The 20,491-nt window shown below is 37.7% G+C and overlaps 1 protein-coding gene across 5 annotated transcripts in view; it reads left to right on the plus strand.

Moving 5' to 3' along the window:
• GRM8 (glutamate metabotropic receptor 8) overlaps nucleotides 1-20,491 on the plus strand; it is an 826,045-nt gene that overhangs the window by 288,039 nt on the left and 517,515 nt on the right. For 3 of the 5 annotated variants that reach the window (XM_053657131.1, XM_053657132.1, XM_053657133.1), the window contains exon 1: nucleotides 18,464-18,612. The exons of the other annotated variants lie outside the window; for them this stretch is intronic. The gene's annotated coding sequence lies outside the window, so the exon portion shown is untranslated. Of the gene's footprint in view, nucleotides 1-18,463; nucleotides 18,613-20,491 lie in introns of those variants that run through there. 5 annotated transcript variants of the gene reach the window in all.

Below are 20,491 nucleotides of genomic sequence, written 5' to 3' on the forward strand. Positions count from 1 at the left end.
TTTAGGACTAATGTGTGCCTCTAATGTTTGAGAGTAATACTGTGTGCCAAGTTCAATGCTAATTACTTTACATGTATTATCTCATATTTCTCACAACAATTCATAGCAGTCTTATGGTAGTAATTGCAGTTATATGCCCATTCACAGAGGAGAAACAAGTTTAAAGATATTTGGTAGCTTGCCCAAAGTTACACAGTTGGTGAAAGGCAGAACCAGGATTTAAAGCATGGCTGTCTTCTTAATCAGTGTTGTAGTGGAAAGGCATTTGGCTGTAATAGTATCTTCTACAGACAAAAGCCTTTTATTTTTTTCCTTGCACCAAGCTATCTGAAGGTAAGGGATTACTTGCCTTGGGTTAGCTTCTCAGGAATGTTATTTTATCCTCTCTTTCACTGTGCCCAACAAGTTGGCTTTCCATTTTCATGCTTTTTTCTTCATGATTGCGAGATGCACAGTGCAGGGCCAGGCATCTTATTTTCAGGACTGGAAGAAGAGGGGAGTGGCATCACCAGCCAGATTGTGTGGCCTGGGTACAACTGGCTGCAAGAGACACAGGGAAAAGAAGGGTTAGTGTTCCTAACCTCTGACGAAAGTGACTGGGTCTGGGAATGGCTCTTTGGTTGGCTAAACCACAGTCTGGCACAACAAATGTTACTTAATGCCACTGGTGCCAGCTTAACATTAGTGGTATTTGATTACATATACATTTTAAAGGTGGTGGCCGAGATATAAAGAATAAAGGAAGGTATTTTGCTTTTCCTAGAAGCTCTAATTCAGTTTTCCATCTCTCTCTTCCTTCTAGCCCCCACTTTGGCAGTTCTCTATTATCTTTCTCAAACATGCCTTTGGAATTAATTTGGTAGTGTGCATTCTGTTGGGGGTGTGAGGATGGGAGGGAACCTGGACCCTGCTCTAGCTTACAGTTTATTTGGGAGACAAGGTAAACATGTATAATAGGAGGGCATGCCGCACCGGGCAGCATGATGGGAATTGCCAATTTTATAGTATACTATCATCAAAATTATAAAAAGGAGATAAGTGTGGATAATCATGTGTTAGTAAAATTTGAGCTGGAAACAAAGATTTATTATTTTATTAATTTCTAAATAACCAGAATAGACAAAACAGTAAAAAAAAAACAATTAGTAATGAAAAGTTAAGAGAATTACACTAGTCTCACTGAAATTAACAGTTGCTAGTAAAATTACAGCTTGTCTTGCTTAACTAAGCTAGTTAGTTTCAAATTATTTTTATCTTAAGTGCCTCAGCATGATCTCTGAATTAGGAAGGGTTAATACTATAAGGGTATATTACCAAATAGCTATCTTCATGTCTGGTATGTCTGGAATTTTTAATAAATGGGATATAGTTCCATGTGTTTGAGAGAGGTTAGTTACATGGTGTCATGCATTCAAATAATCATATATTGATGCACATTCTGTGCAGGAAATACTTCCAGTCCTGGAGCTACAAAAGTCATGGTCCTTATCCTCAGAGCCTGTGGCTGGGAGAAGGCTGGTCTTCCCATGCCTGTTCAACTCTCTCATCTTGTGAACCTATGACTGGCCCTATCTAAATGTCAAAGCCAATTTGAGTATTTCAGTGCATTGACTGATCAAATTATGCAAAATGAAAAATGAACACTTGATCAGAACACTCAGTCTACATGTGTCAATATAAGCTGACATGCACCTATATGGTCAAGTAAATTTCTGCTTCTCTTTGTCATGTAGGCAAAGAAGTCACTACCTAGTATTAAATTTCATAAAAATCTCACCATTACTGACTCAATTAGAAAACATGGTTTTATTGACAGAAAAAAATGATTTATATAAATATATCCAATGAAATACTTAGCACATAATAGGTACTTAATTAACCATTTGAGTGAATATTGCTTAATGAAGGCAAATAAATCACCATTTCTATGTAGGGCTTTATTTTCCAAGAGGTAGTAGGACTTTTGTAACAATTTTTTTCTACTTATAAAGAAGTAAATGTTTTAGGAAAGTTATCATTTATGTTGGTTAATAAGTCTAGTTCAGTTCAAATTATTGTGCTTGAAGAGATTCTGTTGCAATTCTCCTGGGAATGCTTGAAGTGGTATATAAAAGGCTTCTCATGGTGTATCTAAATCCTTTGTTAAACTGACAGGTTGTTTTGATGTCCCTTTCTCAAAATGACGTAACATCATTTCCTGTGGAGAGCAATGTACTAGCTGGCAGTTGTTTGCTTGCTGGGAGGTTTTGATGCAGGTGTTTTCTTTTTTTTAAATGACTGTTCTGCCTTTTCCCCCATTGCTCTCCCCTGCCATGTCTCTCTCCCACTCCCTCCGTCAATCCCCCTTCCATTTCCTGTGCTGACGAGTCCTCTATTTGTGTTCCGTGTTCCTTGGCTTGCCCCTTCCCCTATCTTCCCTCATTATCTCCCTCCATCCTCTCCTCTGGTCACTGTCAGTTTGTTATTTATTTCCATGTCTCTGGTTCTGTTTTGCTCATTTGTTTGTTTTGTCGATTGGGTTCAACTTATAGTTGAGATCATATGGTATTTGACTTTCACGTCCTGGTTTATTTCACTTAGCATAATGCTCTCCAGTTCCATCCATGCTGTCACAAAGAGTAGGAGTTCCTCCTTTCTTTGTGCTGTATAATATTCCATTGTGTAAATGTACCATGATTTTTTGATCCACTCATTTGCTGATTGGCACTTAGGTTGTTCCAACACTTGGCTATTGTAAATAATGCTACTATGAACATTGGAGTGCACAGGTCCTTTTGAATTGGTGATTTGGGATTCTTAGGGTACAATCCCAGCAGTGGGATCACTAGATTGAAAGGCAGTTCTGTCTTTACTTTTTTAAAGGAAATTCCATACTGTTTCCTGCATGGGCTGCACCAGTCTGCATTCCCACCAACAGTTCCCTTTTCTCCACAACCTCTCCAGCACTTATTGTTTGTTGATTTGTTAACAATGGCCATTCTGATTGGTGTGAGGTAGTATTTTATTGTCGTTTTAATTTGCATCTCTCTGATGGCTTAGTGATGCTGAACATTTTTTCATGTGTCTATGGGTGCTCCATGTGTCCTTCTGGGAGAAGTTTCAGGTGTTTTGTTATAGCAGCTTGGTACATATTCTTTGATTTTTAGGTTGAAATGCTCAGTGCAGCTGTTTTAGTACTTCTTCAAACAAGGACTTTAGTGCCTTTAAGTGTGAAACCTTCCCCACTTTGTATTTTGAAAGCCAAGATGGGGGTGGACAATCCATCAACTTGTTTTTCTACAGTACCTTTCCTTTAAATCACATGCCTATTTCCACATACTTCCTAATTTTAAAATGGAAATGGGTGCCTGTACCCACCAGTAAGAGAGGATATTTATTATAGGTCTCCAGGTGTCACAACTTGTTAAGAAATCACTTTGACTTTTTGGCTGCTGAATGACTTATAATGACACTTTATCTGCACAGGTACAATGTGTTGTAGATTCAACTGTGAAAAAATATACTCTCCGACTTTAAAGAACATGCAGAAACCAGTGTAGGTGCTGTTATAGGAGAAGGCACAGAGCCTGATGGTGCACAGCAGGAGGGCACCCAAGCCAGTGGGGTTGTGGTGTGTGGGGGGAGGTGGTCAGGGAGCAGCCATACAGTGATTTCAGATATCAAAGGAAAATGTTTTGTTTGTTTGTTTTTACATTGTAAACTGTAACATCCTTATATTAAAATTAGATTGCAGATGTAGAAAGAATTCGGAATATTGAGAGGCAGCCTAGCAGAGCGCTTAAGAGCTCACATGCTGGAGCCAGACTTCTAGGTTCAAATTCTGAATTTGCCATTTAGTAGCTCTAGGGAATTAGGTAAGACACGTAACCTCTCCTACGGTGCAATTTCCCCATTTGTGAAATGTGGACAATGATACTACCTAACTCACAAGGTTGCAATGAGAATTAACCGAATTAACATTGAGAAAAGGTTAGAAGACTGCCTGGCATAGTGAGTGCTATATAAGTGTTTGTTAAATAAATATTGTCATACAACTACAGAAGCATTTAAGCATAATTTAGTTTTTGTGGGTAACCTGCGATATAACATATATATTCTGTATTTTTCCTCATCAATGAAGATAATGCTAATGACCTGAAGCTTCTGTAAAACAGTGTTGAGGAATGGGTTAGACATTAATGGGTTAGGGTCTAGTCTCTTCTAGGAAAAATTTTTATATATTATTAATGCGTATTATATCATGTATATATTTGTTGATTAATAATTTTGAACATATTTCAAGGAATTTGAGTAAAAGTCTACATAGGTTCTCAGAGTCTAGTACATTTATGGTAATAGAAATAGTAATTATTATAAAAACACAAAAAAACTGGGCTTCAGTACTGTTAAACATCAGTTGATTTGCATAATTGTTGTAAGGACACATTATAACTACAAGAATTAATTCAACTAAATTGTGAGAGAAAATAAAATCTTTCACTTGATTTCTAGAGCAGGTTTTGATAATAAGTGAGACTCAATTTTTCTTTTATGTATTTAACCCTCATGAAAATGAAAATAAATATTAAAGATATTTAAAATATTATAATAAGGACTCTTTTATTAGTTCTCCTTTAATTACTAATAGATTCAAATTGAAATTTTGCTCTTTGGACATTTAAAAACAAAGAGGATAAATATTTAGTTAGAGATCACAATCAAGCATGAGTTTGATAATTTTGCTTTTTGTCATCCTGGCCAGTGGTGAAATTATTAATCACTCCTAGATCCTCTGGTCAAATGCTGAGCTGATTTTAGTTTGTGGATGTTGACCCAAAAGTTGCTTGTAGAAAGTTGTTCTAACTTAAGCTTTGGAATCTAGGATTGTGGAAGAAGACATAGTGTAGGCTTCGTGTGGGTGGCAGGAAGACGGGAAAGGTTTGTAAAGGTGGCCGAAACATGCCGAAATGGTATTCTGTACTTCTTAAAAACTCCAATTTGTGTGAGTGAACCTGGCAAATTATCTCTAAAAGCTTTTCTCCCCTTGTGTGTGTGTGTGTGTGTGTGTGTGTGTGTGTGTGTGTTGTGGAAGAAGAGTTGGTGAAAACTGTGGGAGGAAGATAATTAGAAAAGTTTTAAGTAGATAAAATGAGGAGACATGTGTAGGTACATAATATGTCATAGGAACCAAGAGGTACATCTTCCTGAGAAGTCTAAAATCATTTTTCTAGACCTAACAGGCTATAATTCTTACTCCTAAATGAAACAGTCACTTTAATAAAAGAATTATTTGTGTTAGCCTTATCTTTCGAAAGTAATACATTCATGAAAAAGAAACTTGATTTTATAGCTATTAGGGAGTCTGGTGGATTCCCCCTCTTGGACCTCTCCCCCACATACAGCATCACAACGCAGTAACATGGGTCTCCTCCCATCCCAATACCTAAGTCTCCGCCTCTTAGAATGCAACATTCTAGGACCCTGTGGATTTCTCCAGGGGGCTCTCCTGTGAGGCTAGGAGTTTCTGCCACCACCACACCCTCCACAGGTTTTTACAGCCAGAGGTTTTGAGGCTTTATTTCTCTGCATTGGGACCTTGGGTTGCACAGTCCATCTAATTCTCCAGTGGTTTCTTGTTAGGAACTGCTATGTCTGGTTTCAGGAGTTGCAGCTGCCCCCCATGGCTAAGACTGAGTGAGCGACCTCCGGAATGCAAGCCACAAGGAGACAAAGCTTGTCTCTGCTTCATCCCTCTACCCCCAAAGCTTAGTTAGTTAGTCAATGACTGGTACAACTCCTCAGAGAAGGGGCAAACTAAGCCAGACATAATCACTTGGGAGGCCATCATGGAAGTACTTGGGGGCCTGCGACAAAGAGGGAGTGATGGACCCTTGCTCCCCAGCTATTTTGACATAGCTCAAGTCCCCATGTCCTCTGGGAGAAGCAGTTCCTGGCTCTAATACACTTAAGCTTGAAAACCTGTGATGGGGGAGGTGGTGCAGCCCCTTGCCAGCTAGAGTGGGATCTGGAGTGATTGGGCATAGGAAAGAATTCCTAAAAGTCCTGTGAAGCCTGCTTTGCTAAGAGTACTTTCATTCATATGATAAGAGTCTGAGCAGGAAATAAGTATGTCTCCCAAAGTTTCTGCAACCCCCTCTCCTGACAGACACTGACTCAGACTAAGCCCTCAGATTTCTTTGAAATGTTGTCTACTGTTTGATCCTTGCCACCTGTATTCCTGTGTATTACAATCCAATAAAAGCTGTTGAGGAAGGGGCTCTTGGCCTTTCTCTTCTGAGAGGTTGGCCACCTCTCCTCCCCAAGCAAATCATTTCGTGGTAGTTTCACTTTCATCCATGGCGGACAGGGGGGACATGCTGGCAAAGTTGTCTCCACAGTTTCTCTGTTTTTTTCGGCACATGCTTGTGTGACCACTCGGTCCACCAGCTGCCACCTTGCCCACCCAGTTGTCCTCCAGCTGTCCCCTTGCTGTATGTTCTCTCCACCCAGGCTGCCCATCTCCACCCCTCCTACCAGTCTGGATGAATGTTTCTTTTTTAACTTCTTGGTTGTCAGATTTCCATACAGTTTGGTTTTCTGGTAGTTCTGGTTGATTTTTGTTTTTAAATTTGTTGTTGTCCTTTTGATTGTGCAAGCAGGCAAAGTGTATCTACCTATGTCTTCATCTTGGCCAGAAGTCCTGCTTGAATTAGTTTTTTAAAAGCTTGGCAAGGATCTTATGATCAGGGCTCCAACACGTGAGAGAGAGTGGTCAGTAGCTTCCAAGCTGAGCCATTTCATCCTTGGAGAACTGGAACACTCTTACAGTATCTACTTCTGCTGCTTTGAGCCTTCCATTCATTCATCCTGCTTATAACCGTTGGAGTCAAACAACACCACCTCCAGTTCTTTTTCCCACTAAAGTTCTTAGGATATTTGAACATGATTATTAGATCTCCTGATGTCTTCAAAACCGTATTGGATGTCAGTGATTTAAATGGTTGTACATCTCAGGTCAGTCCTGATTGCACCCAGTTTGTCCATTCTCAGCCTGCAGTATGCCCAGGGTGGCCCCGGGCTGCACAGAACCAAGTGGCTTTCACTTCATTTCATACAGCTCTCTCCTCCTCTTCATTTTCCTCCTCTCCTCTCCCCTCCTCTTCAACCTTTTCCTCTCCTCTTCCACTGATTCTACACTTACTGTTATTAGTTCATTCATTCAATAAACATTCCATTCACTGTTGATTCATATTAACCTTTCCATAGACTAAAATCTCTAAGCTTTAGTTGAATGGGTTGCTACTGAACCATTGCTACTGTTCACTCTAAACCATTCTACTGTTCATTTTGGATTAGTTCATTCAATCCAAAATGACTGTCCTTTTGGATTAATTTAATCACCTCATTTTAAATTTATTTCTATTACTTTTCATGTTACTAGGTTAGCCCTCTTTGTAACGTGTCAGCTTCTTTTTCAATTCTGATTTGGTCTTCCTATAGGGTCACTGCCCCTTCTACAAATTTTATGATGTCCTCTCTATATTTTCATTCAGAACAGTGAGTAAAATGTTGAAACAAATGGAACCCAGGAAAGAATTCTTATATGATGCTGGAAACCTATAAACAGGTTAATGTTATTCCATTAATTTGCAGCCTGTACATATAGCTGTTGACACTGGTTGTTACTAATTTTCCTTACTATTCTTGCACTCAGCTTCTGCTTACTCCATTTTGTTCACAGAAATACATTATAAAATCTTTTAAAGGTCTCTGTGGAGGTGATGTATGTTAGGTTTTACATTTTCTATAATCCTAGGATTTTATACCAAAGAAGGAAGGGTAATTTGACTGTTATTCTTCCCTCCTAAAGTGTTTTATCATCCTCTCTTAGCATATTTCTCCTTAAGCAAATAATACACTTTGATTCCCTACCTAACAGACACATAAGACTGAGAGAAGCATATTCCAAAAAGCTGCACATTCAGATATTATCTGAAATATTAATGGCATTTTATGGGAGTGCAAAACAGTATCAAAATGCTTTGACATATAAAGTGAGATCCACTACTTTCTAATCAGTAGAGGACTTGAAATAATTGATGTTTTTGTTAAAACAAATCAGAATCTCTGAGACACTGCTAATGCTTATTTTCTAAGGTTTTTCTTTTGTCTTCCAAGGACTTAAAATATTTAAAGCCATTTGACACACTGATGTCATGAACCTTTAGGAAGTTGAAACTCATTTTGGTCAAAATAGATAAGGTACATAAAGAATCTCTCAATAGAGATAAACCCTTGTGGAAAGTGTATGCAAATGAATATTACAGTGGTGGATGAAATTGAAGAATTACAAGGCCAGTCTCTGTCTTCTAATATGGAAAATAGGGGTAACATTCCTGTTGCGACTAAACTTTCTAAGACAGATCAGTTTAAAAAAAATACGGTACTTTATAGTAAAACAGGAACTTGTTTTCTTGGGAGATATTGCTGCTTCCTGTTTATTAAGTTGACAGATATTCTCTGTGACCAGAGTGCCAATGTCTAAGATGTCCGTATTCAAATAACTGAATTTTATATTAAATTATTTTCTACATGTGCAGGCATTTAATTATGTAGACATTTTTGTTGAGTTTCATGATATATTCTATTTACTATTCTGTAATTAGAAACATGAAAATTTAAGAATATAATAGTTTTAAAGAAATTATTCTGGTAAATATCGAGTATGTAACTATAGAAAGTAATTTAATATGGGTCAGGACCAAAAGAGATCTCCAAGGTAAAAAAAAATATTTTAGGAAATATAAGTTTTATTGATTTTGTGTGTGCATGGTTCCAAACAATAAAAAAAATGAGAAAATAATTCATACTCATGTAGTTTTTAATTACAGTTACAATGATTTGTCACTATTTGTACTTTTACAGAATATACTTATACTCATTCACTTATACATCTTATCTTTATCCATTTGTTTTTGAATCCTAACTAGAAAACTAGTTACTGTCTTCCTCCAAATTACTGTGGCTATTCAGGGTCATTTATGGTTCCCTATAAATTTTTGAAATGTTTGTTCTGTACCTGTGAAATGTACCAGAGATATATTTTAATAGGCATTGTGTTAAATGAAATCTTTCCCACTAAGATCAGGAACAGACATGATGTCTACTTTCACCACTTCTATTCAACATAGTATTGGAAGTCCTAGGCACAGCGATTCAGACAAGAAAAAATAGATAAAAGGCATCCAAATTGGAAAGGAGGAAGCAAAAACTGTCATTGTTTTCATGATATGATAGTGTACATAGAAAATCCTATAAACCCCCCCAAAAAAAACTACTCAAATTAATAAGTGAATTTGGCAAAACAGTGGGATACAAAGTCAATATTCAGAAATTGGAGGCATTTTTGTACACCAACAATGAAATATCAGAAACAGAAATCAGGAAAAAAATCTTATTTGATACTGCATCAAGAAAAATAAAGTACCTAGGAGTAAACCTAACCAAGGAAGTAAAAGACCGCTACTCAGGAAACTACACAACACTGAAGAAAGAAATTAAGGAAGACATAAACACATGGATGGATACATTGTGTTCATGGATTGGAAGACTTGACAGGGATCACAATACCTGATGTGAAACTATATTATAAGGCCACAGTAATCAAAATAGTCTGGTACTGGTATAAGAACAGACACAGAGAGCAATGGAACAGAATAGAATTCCCAGAAATAAACTCAAATGTCTATAGTCAATATTTTACAAGGGGGAAGAAGCATAAAATAGTAAATATAGCCTTTTCAATAAGTGGTGCTGGAAGATTTGGACTGCTACATGCAAAAAAAAAAATTAAACTCAACCACCAGCATACACCCTACACAAAAATAAAGTCAAGATAGATAAAAGACTTAAATGAAAGTCATGACACTATATAAGTCCTAGAGGAGAACATGGGCAAGAAAATCTGATATTCTACACAGCAATATTTTCACCAATATCTCCCTTAGAGCAAGGGGCATAAAGGAAAGAATAAACAAATGGACTTCATCAAAATAAAAGGCTTCAGCATGGCTAAAGAAAGCATCAGCAAAATGAAAATATAACCAACCATATGAGAAAATATATTTGCAAATGATGCCTCGGGCACGGGTGTGATCTCCAAAATCCATAAAGAACTCACATGACTCCACTCCAGAAAGATAACCCAATTAAAAATTGGGCAAAGGACCTGGACAGACACTTCTCAAAGGAGGACATACAGAGTACCCAGAGACATATTAAATGATGCTCAGCCATTAGCCATCAGAGAAATGCAAATAAAACCACAATAAGATACCACCTCACAGCAGTCAGAATGGCCATCATAACCAAAGCAACAAACAAGAAGTGCTGGTGGGGCTGTGCAGAAAAGGGAACCCTATTGCAATGTTGGTGGCAATGCAGACTGGTACAGCCACTGTGGAAAACAGTATGGAATTTCCTCAGAAAACTAAAAAGGGAACTGCCTTTTGACCTGGCATTTCAATTGCTGGGATTATAGCCAAAGAATCCCAAATCACTAATTCAAAGAACCTGTGCACCCCAATGTTCATAGCAGCACAATTTACAACAGCCAAGTGCTGGAAACAGCCTAAGTGCCCATCAGTAAATGACTTGATAAAAAAACTGTGGTATATTTACACAATGGAATGCTACATGGCAGAAAGAAGGAGCTCCTATCCTTCATGGCAGCATGTATGGATCTGGAGAGCATTATGCTAAGTAAAATAAGCCAGGAAGTGAAAGACAAATACCATATGGTCTCACCTATAAGTGGAACCTAATCAACAATACAGACAAGTAAGCAAAATAGAACCAGAGACATGGAAATAAGAAACAAACTGGCAATGACCAGAGGGGAGGGAGGAGGGAATAATGGGAAAAAGGGAAGGGGTCAGCAAGGAACACGTAAAGGTCACATGGAAAAAGGCAAAGGGGGGCGTAGGATCAAGGGTGGGAGGTAGAGATGAGTGGTGGAGAGGGAAGTGGGGGGGTGATGGAGACAACTGTATTTGAACAACAATGAAAAAATAATAAAAAAAAACTAGTTACTGTTAGCGATCCATTAATTAAAGCAGTAACTGGGAAGTCTCAAGATAGAATCATGTTAAAATGAAATTATCATAGTTGAAAATTTGCAAATACAGCTATGATTTTTACTTCAACATTTAGATGTTTACATTCTTAGAATTTTCAGAAGCTAAAATAAATATTATTTTATTTTATTGTCATAGTTAATTCATGTGCATGGTGACCACCAGAGGTCATTTGTTGAAGTTATTAAAAATTCTTAGTTTCCAAATAGAAATATCAGAAAACATTGCTGTGTTCTTTGTTGCATTACAGAACAAGTGCATTTCCCATGGTTTTGAGCATTAGCATGAAGCTGAGTGAGCTCAGATGCTATTCCTGCTTCATCCAGGATTCCCAGAATGAAGGGAAATTGCAGTTGCTATAAACTTTATAGAACAATCAGATTATACAAAACCAACTTTTGATGTTTTGCAAGACTTTGTGAACCACAATTTAAATTTCAAGATGGAAAATAAAACCTACTATGGCCAAGTCCTGGTAACGAATGTGACTTCTACAATTCTACCTTCTCCCCCAAAAGTAAATCATATTTTGCTTCCATTAAAGGTGTTCCCCAGTACTCCTCAGATCTTAGAATTGGAATTAATATTAAATAGAAAAAATTATCTTGGTTTGATACCTTCCAGCTGACTGTACCACACTCTCCTGAGATATGACTGGCTCTATCAACAGCCTGATTTGTTCTCATCATGTGGGTAACTGTACCCAGTGGGGAAGGCCTCTTCCAAGATTAAAGGGTAAATGTGGTCAGACCAAGTGGAAATATTTTTCTTTCATTAACAGCCTATGGAATTACATAATGGTTGAGATATTGAGCTGTGCTATAGTTCTAAGGATGGAGCTTCCAACCTGCGGGCTCTCCCAACCTTGAGGCATCTGCCCTTTGAGTTCTCTCTGCATCTACCATGTTGACTAGGTTAGTGTTTTACCACCAGAATTGCACATCTCAATGATCTGGGAAGCAAACCCAAGTTCACATCCATACCTACTGTATTTTACCCATCCCAGGTTGCACATATCTTCACATTTTCTCATTTCTGAAATTTGAAAGTACTTTCCATTAGTTTAATCATGGTACAATTGCAGAATTTTCTTTGCTACTGATACATAAAATAATGTTGCATCTTATAATCAATGACATCTTAGAGTCAATAAAATCTGGACTATATCAGAATCTTTTAGGGGGAGGGTAGATCTTTGTATGAATTTTGCAAAAGTTCTCCAGGTGAATATGATTCAAACTGCTGGTTATAAATACTTTGAACTTCCTTTTGGCATATTTCTCCAATTAACAGTAATAATAAGCTGATCACTCCCATGCACCGACTCTTCCCCTGACAGGAGCTAGGCTAAACAACTTTCCATATTTTTATCTCATTTCATGCTTTAAAAAAACCTGTTAGATAGGTATTATTGTGCCCACCATATAGATTAAGAAATTGAGGCTTAGAGAGATGAAGTAACCTGCCCAACATCACATAGATATTAGAGGAAGAGGCAGGATATGGAGCCAGATGGGTTTGACTTCAAAGCTCTAACCACTACGTCATGTACCAGTGGGTCTTAATGTGTGTTCTACAGACCAGCAGCATTGGCATCCTCTAGGGACATGTTAGAAATGCAAGTTTTAGGGCCCACCCCAGACATAAGGAATGAGAAGCTCTGAGAGCAGAGCTCAGTAATATGTTTTAACAAGGGTTCTAGATTATTCTGATGTATCCTAAAGATTGAGAACCACTGTTAGATGGCATACAAGTCTTCTACAATAGGAGTAGGAGGCATTACTAATAAAGATAGGGCCTAGTAAAGTTTATTGGGTAGCTGGCTTTCTCCTATTGTAATCCTAAAATAATGCCATATTTGCAAGGTTGACTAAACATTTAGTTGCTTAATAACAAATAAAATTGCATTTGCGCAAATGTGCTTTAATTATAGTTCCCAGTAGGCAGAACTATGGTAACAAAATATACTTGGCTCTAATGTCTTTTTTGCATAATGAGCATAGTCAAAGCATTTAATAAGAGTGAATTACAATTCCCCGTATAAAATGGTAAAACTCCAGAAGAAGCCTTTCTTTGGTCTGACATCCTGTTGTCCTTAATCTTAATTTAATCCTATTATTTCCTTTCCTCTAAAACACACAATATAGTATCTTCGTCCCTGAGAGGAAAGGATGAACTGACAAGATCACTTCTTGTATTATTTTGGGTCAATAGATTAGTTAAATCTACCCTTTGTAATGCAGATAGAATTAAACAGTTGCTGAACAAAAGCTGATTAAAGAAGTTAGGTGAAAAAAACAAAGAAGCAAAGCACTTGCTTGCTTACTGAAAAAAAAAATTGATGTTAAGGAATTAAGTACCTCAAAAGGATAAATAAATTTGATTCCAGGAAGAAAAAGGCAGTTTAAAAAAAATGTACCAAACTGACAAAGTATAGAGATGCCTTGTGAATATGATTATGTCTACCCAACTACTTGAAAAGCATGACATTCAAATTGTAAGTTTTTCTCAGCATGATGCAGAATAAGCAGTTTTGATTTTTCCTTCATGACTAGATTGATTGGCTCTTGAATGCATTATTTGACCCACAGTATTGTACTATCCATGGCATTTCCCAGATAACTGAACTAAGTAGATGTCTCTTTGTTGTTGCTTTTAAAATAGATATGTATGGGGATGAAGATAGTGATAATTGGAAAACAGGAAAGCATAGCATTTGGAACATGAAAGTGACGATTTTAGAAGTTTGAGCAGTCCTCAGCCTTCCTGGAAGACCTGGTATTTGGCTACAGTGACTTGCAGGCCCTGTCTCCACTTTGTGGGCTTATACATACTCTCTAACACTGATTGGTGCCTTCTAAATAGGGCTAAAGGATGTAGGGCCCTGTTTCAAGTCTGGAAATGCTCCCATTTTTATGTTTGTTACTTTCCTCTGATTTGTGACTTGAATCTCGAGCTGTTTCCTTCTGGGTCTTTCTGCCTTAAATGAAATCTCTGGGCTTCTGTTCTGTCAGCCCAAATCCTACCAGGCTGCCTGTGCCTGTGCTCATCTGGGACTTCAACAATGGGAGCCCAGACCACTTGTTTCAGCCCTTAACCTACAGCATAGTGTTTGGACAGCCTCTTGGACAGCCTTCTTCATAAACTTATGAGGGAGGGAGTGCTAGTTAAGTAGACTTGCCTGCTTGTTATGTTGGGCAAGTCTGTAGACGCAGTCTTTGGTTTGGGTCTTAAAGCTTGGCTTTTGCATGGCCTTGAAATAGCAGTCAGCCAGTCTAAGCAATTTGTCAAGGATGTGGAAGAAGACCCACAGTGGTAATTGGGTTTGGAACTCATTGCAAGTAAAACTTGGTAGATTTGGAGGAATAGGTTATGACTGACGCAAATGCTGCACTGACCGTGATTTAATGCCTTCACATTAAAAAACAAGTTCTAGGGCATTTGCTACTTCTGAGTTGTCTAATAAATAAATCTTATATAATGGCATTATACCATGATGATAGCACAATAGTAAATTTATATATTACATCTAATGGATATCAAAAGTGGTAGTTTCTCCAAGACCAATGTAGGTTTATAAGACATTTTTACAAACTAAAGCCATAAAACACATTTACATCTGCATGTGTACCCTGTGTATTTATGGGCATCCATTTAACTATGCATGAATATTCATATATTCACACACACGAATAGGGATTTATTATAAGTGCTGAATATGGAATTGTAAAGTCATGGAAGCTTAAAGCAGTTTCCTGAAGACCTACATTTGCTTGATTATGATTTATTAGTTTAAACTTAACCAGTTGTATATTAATAGTACTGTTCTCTTTGAAGAGATGACTATGATTTCAAAGCTTATTAGGACTGTATATGAATCTTAGACCTATCTAAGACTTGCCAATTAGATTGAAGCAGTAGTCTATAAAATACTGTAAATGTGTGAACATGAAGGCTGCTTTCTGTTTTATGTGATTGAACTTTTAAGATGCTTCTAGGCATTTGTTAGGGACATGTTTATTTTGGGAAGCAAAAGAAGGAGATGATTTTCTGAAAAGACAGGTATGAAGTGGCGAGGCCCATATAATGCTCCTGATATTGCTGTGTGTGTTTTTTTTCCCAAGGAGAGTAGATTTGAGGTTGACAGATAACTTTAGTTTGTGAAGTTTTTATTCTGGCACAGGTTACTGTTACTGATTGAATTTACAGGATTATCTGGATGACTCTTTCCTCTATGTGAAACCCATCACAATATGCTTAATGGCCCAGGCTTTGTGTGTCTGGATGGACTGAGGATGAATGAGTCAAACAGCAGATGTAGTATAAAGGAGTCTCACGGAGCCGGGCTTGGCCTTGTAAGTCCCTATTTTTTCTGTCTTGGGAAGATCAGGGGTGGTAAAGTAGGACACTAGGAGTGACATTAAAATATTACAATGTAGCCCTGGCTGGTGTAGCTCAGTGGATTGAGCGCGGGCCTGCGAACCAGACAATCGCGGTTCGATTCCCAGTCAGGGCACATGCCAGGATTGCAGGCAGGTTCCCTGCAGGCCAGTTCCCAGCAGGGGATGCACAAAAGGCAACATACATTGATGTTTCTCTCCCTCTCTCCTTCCCTTCCCCTCTAAAGATAAATAAATAAAATCTTAAAAAAAATATTACAATGTAAACCCAGCAGCCCCGGTCTGTGAACAATGGGTGCTTTACTCATCTCCCCCTTGTCCTGAAGTGGTGCCCGAATAGGGACTGGAACTTATGACTCTGGGCTTAAGAGTCTCATGTTTTACTGACTGAAGTAGTTGGGCTGCAGCGGTAAGAGTGCCGAATTTTAACTACTAGACTATTAGGGAAAAAGGGTGTCTTTCCAAGGTCACCCGTTCTTTCGACCACACTTTAGTAAGCAGAAGCCTTGCTCTCTCTCCCAACCCTAAAAACAGATTGGGGATTGTGTCGCGGGGATGGGTTTGTGAGTATTTTTTACTGGATTCTGGCGCCAAAAAATGCTTACAGATTATTATGACTTACTCTTACTAAAACTCCCTCACCCTAGTCTAAAACAACAAATATATATTGTCTATATTCAAGGTAGTTTCCAAAGCCTGTATGAGCTCTCCCAAGGACAGACCGAATTAGCTCATTGCCATTCCCCTCTGCATGTTATTTTTATTTCCTTGATTGTACCTAGAATGTAGACAATAATATTCTATGTGATAGATAATAAATCTTTCTATGATGTAAGACCCCAGGAAAACAATAAAAGCCTATCTAGACAAGGGTCGGGGCACTCCCCTCTTGAGGGAGTGGCCGAGGCACCATAGGCGCTCTCCCCTTGAGTGAGTAGTTGTGCCTGTTCCCTTTTTCTCCACAGGATTGTTGTCGCCTGTGCATTGATTCTTGTCATAAGCCACAACAGGCAGACTCTGCTGGCCAGAGTCTACTACACTGAAGAGTAGGTCACAAACCCTTGTCTCCTTGACTCTTGTCCTTCAGAGTGGGTCAGAGCTACAGTGGTCTCCCGAAGGCAATTATATTTATCATTGACTTATTTGTTCTGAAGATCTGGGGAGAGAGGATTGGACAATGCATGACTATTTCTATTGGCCTCAATTATCTTTGTTTTACTTGAAGACACATTTAGTAAATCACAACTTTTGGCTGGATCATCTGACCAGTACAACAGTATCTCCAGTTATTTTTCTATTAGAACAAATCACATCACTCCCCAGGCCCTCAGTCTAGAAATCGTGATATATACGTTTTTCTCTTGCAAGAGGAGGTGATCATGTTATCTTGTAGGAACATATCCAGTGCATAAGCTGACACCTTCTCCTTTCCTTTTCCTTTTAAGGTGAAATAATCACAACTTTAAGAAATTCCTGTACATCCTTTCTTAGTACAAGAGCTCTTTTTTTATTCTTGTGGGAATATATTTTTCTTTTTGCTCTGGTTCCATGGAGTAACACTTTCTCTGTGTCTAACTTGAACAATATTTTTGAGTACTTACTGCGTGCCACACTTTGCACTGGGGGCTTGAGATAGGAAGATGAGAAGACATGAAGCTCAGAATCTTGCAAGAAAAAACTTCACTGTCTTGTGCTTATTTGCTTGTAGGTTTAAGTATAATAAGGAGCTTGTCCACAGTATACCAGGTGACACAGGAGGAGGAGTCATGGGGGACAGTCAGGGAGGCTTCCTGGAGGAGAAGCATTCTGAGCTCATTTTTTGAGCAAATAATGGAATTAAGAATATGTTAGTCATAAAAATTAGTTATAAATTTTTCTTATTGTATATCTTTCGTAGTAAGATATATGGCAGAAAATATCCTCAAAAACTTATGATGCTAAGAAGCATATTTGACAGTAGAAGAAAAGATTTAGGAGAATTTGTGCTCATCTCACAAAAAGACGTAAACTTGGAGTAAGTCTGAATTACTATGCTTTTCTTTAAAAATATGATTGAATAACTTAGATCACAGGTGGCAAATACAAGACCCGTGCATCCAGCCCTCCACCTTGTTTCATCTGGCCCAGCACCTTGTTCCTGCCCAATGGCAGTGCCGAGCCCTCACTTAACTGTTAAGGAGTCGTTACATTTATACAGACCTAGAATTATTTCGGCCCTTTGAAGGCAACCGTGAGGCTGATGTGGCCCCCAGTGAAAATGAGTTTGACACCCCTGACTTAGATAATGCTTTTGTAATACAGTAAAGTAAACTTACAGAGATTAAGGAAGTTTGTGAATGTCAGTTATTTTTATTTATTTAGATAATGTATTAAGGCTTTTTACATTTTCTGTTAGGATCTTGTTTTCTTTAGCAAATCCTTTTATTTTTTTCCCTCCTCGTTTACAGAGCAAAGGCAATGGCTCTGCTCTATCAGAAACTATAAAGTCTGAATTAGTTAGGTTCTGACTACTGAGGTTCTTCTGGTATCAGCTAAAATGCTTTTTGCTTTAAGTCTTTGGAAACCTCCTAATTGCCTCATTAAAAAAAAAATGACACAAAAAACTCTCCTCTTCTGACTTGACAATAATAATCTCTACTGGCCCGTGCACAAGTAGTAGTTGTTTATCAGGCTTTGTTACTCTTCACAGCATTGTGAATAATTCTTATAATGTCTCTATGACACACACAAGTCATGAGTTCCCTGATATTATTCACCATTGCATTCCCTGACATTAAAATGAACAAATGAGGATGTTTGTGTGGTTGCCAATATTCTCTGCTGTTTCTGGTACGTGATTGTCAACTTTGGCTGCTCATTGGGATGACATCAGAGTTTTAAAAAAAATATGGATGTTTGGCTCTTACTCCCAGAGATTCCGAGTTAATTATTTTGGGGAGCGGCCTGAGCACCAGATTTTTAAATGCTCCCCAGGTGACTCCCGTGTGCAGGGGCGGCTGAGAACAGGTGTTCCCAATGCACCTCCAATACTCTTCAATACAGTAACTACCAGGCACATGTGTCATTGAGCATCCAAGTGAGGCTATTCTGCATTGAGGGTAAGTGTAAATGTATACACCCGGTTTTGATGCTATAATACCAAAAATGTGAATATATTAATATTTTATGTAATTATGCATTGAAATGTAATATTTCAAATTTTGGGTTAAATAAAATTCAATTTATATTAATACTTTAATGACTTACAAAAATAAAATTAGTTTCACTTGCTTCCTTTTACCTTTTTATTTTTTTAAATTTAATTGTTGTTCAAGTAGTTTTCTGTCTTTTACTCCCATCCCACCCCCACCCCTGTGCTCCCCACCTCCCTCCCATTTCTACCCCCTTAGTTGTTGTCCATGTGTCCTTTTTACTGGTTCCTGTAAATACTCTTCCCCTTTTCCCCTGAAATTCCCTCTGCTCTCCCCTCTGTTCTCTTTCCTTTTACCTTTTTAAATGAGGCTATTAAAAAATTTTAAATTATATATGTGCCTTTGCATCATATTTCTACTGATTAGCGCTAATCTAGATGATGTCAAGAATGGAAGGGACAGAGATGTTTAGTTAACAAAATAAATACTTAATAAATGCTTTCTGGCAAAATGATAGTGTTCATGTTTTGCACAATACTTACAAATGGTTACTTTTTATAGCTATCTATATTTTAAATAATTCAGATTCAATGAATACTTGTTGATTGAGTTGTGAAAATTACTATGCTAAGGAGAGAACTAATACACATGGTAAATGGAAATAAACCAGGGACTCTGTGGTAATAGATATATAAAACTGAAGCAGAGCTATTAAAAATGAAGTAGTCATTTAAAACTGCCCAAAACAAGGTGGAACTGAGAATACAGAGTGTTATTTTTATAATTACAATTGTATTATGGAGCAAGTAAAAATATTCTTCCTATACTAGAGTTTATACAGTCTTAAAACCCAGCAAAACCCTAAGTTAGTTATTTGGTTTGCATGCAGAAGAGATGAATAAATTACTTACATAAACATATGTATACAAAGGTTGAAAAGTGATCTAAAAGGGGAGGTTAAGGTCCAAGATGTATAAGGTTTTCAAGAAGGAAAGATGACTATAGAAGTGAAGACTTTAGAAAACATAGCCATTCTGAACACTGAGCACAAAACTCAGTTTTAGAGGAGAGTGCACAGGAACAATCTGACCTACAGGGCAAGCCACCGGGCACAGGAAATATGTGGGTGGTAGGAGTAAAACATCTACTGCAGGCTTGACTGATTGGGTTATTGTGGTGGGTAACATTTGCACTAACCACAGGTATTCAAAGAAAATGATGTTAGGTGTTTCAAGCAGGCTCTTATTGAAGCAGATTGGTTAAAATTGGAAGTTGCTAACTGTGAGTTATTAAGATACACAGTATCCATAAATCAATTAAAGCGCATTATATTCTATTCCACTGCCAGTTTTAATTTAAAGGTAAACAATTGTATGTTCTATGCACGGTAGTACAAATCAAAAGATTAGACAACATTAACTTATTCTAAGGTGTTGTCTTTTGTTCAAATACAGTGAAATACTTTTTTTCCATCTGGTTTCTGATGAGCTTGAAGGGAAATAAATTTGTATTAAGCAAATTCTTGGTGCTATAATCTTGTTTTTACTTTGCTTCTCAACATCTTGATCTTATGAAGCAACAACATGAGGGCATTTTGAAAAGCTGGTCTTTGGCTCCTGAATGCACTGGGTTTGAATATGGTCTCCATCACTCACTATTTGACCTTGGCCAGGTCACTTAACCTACCCATGCCTCAGTTTGCTTGGTCCTAATACATACTTTGCAAGGATGTTTAGGGGAGGAAATGCAAAATGTATTGCTTAGCACATGGTAAGACTGAAAGTCATTCTGAGCTGTACAGTTTTGTGTAATCAAAAATTATAACTAAAGTTAGTATTTTATATAT

Source organism: Artibeus jamaicensis, unplaced genomic scaffold, assembly GCF_021234435.1.
Source record: "Artibeus jamaicensis isolate MK-2021 breed Jamaican fruit bat unplaced genomic scaffold, CSHL_Jam_final scaffold_3307, whole genome shotgun sequence".
NCBI lineage: Eukaryota > Metazoa > Chordata > Mammalia > Chiroptera > Phyllostomidae > Artibeus > Artibeus jamaicensis.